This window comes from Anarrhichthys ocellatus, unplaced genomic scaffold (assembly GCF_004355925.1).
Source record: "Anarrhichthys ocellatus isolate YVR2014 unplaced genomic scaffold, GSC_Weel_1.0 scaffold165, whole genome shotgun sequence".
In the NCBI taxonomy this organism is placed as follows: Eukaryota; Metazoa; Chordata; class Actinopteri; order Perciformes; family Anarhichadidae; genus Anarrhichthys; species Anarrhichthys ocellatus.
Window position 1 is genome coordinate 30,107 of NW_022280195.1, and position 2,238 is coordinate 32,344.

Sequence of the window (2,238 nt, forward strand, 5' to 3'; positions counted from 1 at the left end):
GTCTTCTTGTATTCACAGTAATCTAGTATTCTTGTATTTAGAGTAATCTAGTATTCTTGTATTCAGAGTAATCTAGTATTCTTATATTCAGAGTAATCTAGTCTTCTTGTATTCACAGTAATCTAGTATTCTTGTATTTAGAGTAATCTAGTATTCTTATATTCAGAGTAATCTAGTCTTCTTGTATTCACATTAATCTAGTATTCTTGTATTTAGAGTAATCTAGTATTCTTGTATTTAGAGTAATCTAGTATTCTTGTATTCAGAGTAATCTAGTATTCTTGTATTCAGAGTTATCTAGTATTCTTATATTTAGAGTAATCTAGTGTTCTTGTATTCAGAGTAATCTAGTATTCTTATATTCAGAGTAATCTAGTATTCTTGTATTTAGAGTAATCTAGTATTCTTATATTCAGAGTAATTTAGTCTTCTTGTATTCAGATTAATCTAGTATTCTTGTATTCAGAGTAATCTAGTATTCTTATATTCAGAGTAATCTAGTCTTCTTGTATTCACAGTAATCTAGTATTCTTGTATTCAGATTAATCTAGTATTCTTGTATTTAGAGTAATCTAGTATTCTTGTATTCAGAGTAATCTAGTATTCTTGTATTCAGAGTTATCTAGTATTCTTATATTTAGAGTAATCTAGTATTCTTGTATTCAGAGTAATCTAGTATTCTTATATTCAGAGTAATCTAGTATTCTTGTATTTAGAGTAATCTAGTATTCTTATATTCAGAGTAATCTAGTCTTCTTGTATTCACATTAATCTAGTATTCTTGTATTCAGAGTAATCTAGTATTCTTATATTCAGAGTAATCTAGTATTCTTATATTTAGAGTAATCTAGTATTCTTGTGTTCAGGGTAATCTAGTATTCTTATATTCAGAGTAATCTAGTATTCTTTCATTTAGAGTAATCTAGTATTCTTATATTCAGAGTAATCTAGTATTCTTGTATTCAGAGTAATCTAGTATTCTTATATTTAGAGTAATCTAGTATTCTTGTATTCAGAGYAATCTAGTATTCTTATATTCAGAGTAATCTAGTATTCTTTCATTTAGAGTAATCTAGTATTCTTATATTTAGAGTAATCTAGTATTCTTGTATTCAGAGTAATCTAGTGTTCTTGTATTCAGAGTAATCTAGTATTCTTGTATTCAGAGTTATCTAGTATTCTTGTATTTAGAGTAATCTAGTATTCTTGTATTCAGAGTAATCTAGTATTCTTGTATTCAGAGTAATCTAGGCTTTTATTTAGAGTAATCTAGTATTTTTGTATTCAGAGTAATCTAGTGTTCTTGTATTCAGAGTAATCTAGTATTCTTGCATTCAGAGTAATCGAGTATTGTTATATTTAGAGCAGGGATTCCCAAAGTGCGGTGCGCGAGCTGCCTCTCGGGGGTGCGCGAGAGGAAAAATGTAATGGTGGTCTAATGGTACAGTCCTGTCTCCTAAAAATGACCTTCCCCAAAACATGCATTCTCAATGACGTTTGACCATAAACGTATTTTCTCCCTGATTACGTTTGTGTTTGACGTATTACAAATACGTTTCTCATCAACATATCTTTGCCATACTCTAGTCTTTATTATTTTTCTGTGATCTGCCTCGCCTCTACCCCCGCCACCCACAAGTTGTTGCCCCGCGGCCTGTTCCGAGGGCTGACAGACCTGACGATGGGGTGCCTCACGGCGGGGGCGGCTGGAGACCTCGCATTGGGCGCCAACGGGTGAGCGCCCGCCACTCGGAACCATAAAACCAAGTCCCGGATTTCACCCGGGGGACATTCTGGAGGTATTGTGGCCGGGTGATGTGCCTCATTGCTGGGGAGGTATGAGCCGAGAGTGGCGGGGTGTTATGGAGGTATATTTTATTTATTTGTATCCATCTAATTAACCCTGCCCTAACCCTAACCATAACTTCCACTAGGAAGCCACGTCCCCACCCAAACCTAACCCTTAAGAGAGTCACGGTTACTCCTGGATTTTACACGCGGGCCTTTGTGGAGGTATTGTAGCTGCGTAATGTTCCTCGTTGCTCGGCCTGGATGAGCGCGTTTCTGCTGGAGACAGGCGGGGTGTTTTGGTGGTATCTCGGCCAACAACTCGGTGTTGTTCCCGTGTGTGGATGAGCGCATTTCTGCCGGAGACAGGCGGCGTGTTGTGGTAGTATTCTGACCGCGTAATGCTCTGGCTCTGTTGCTTTTTTTTTTTTTTAAGGTGGGGGGGGGGGG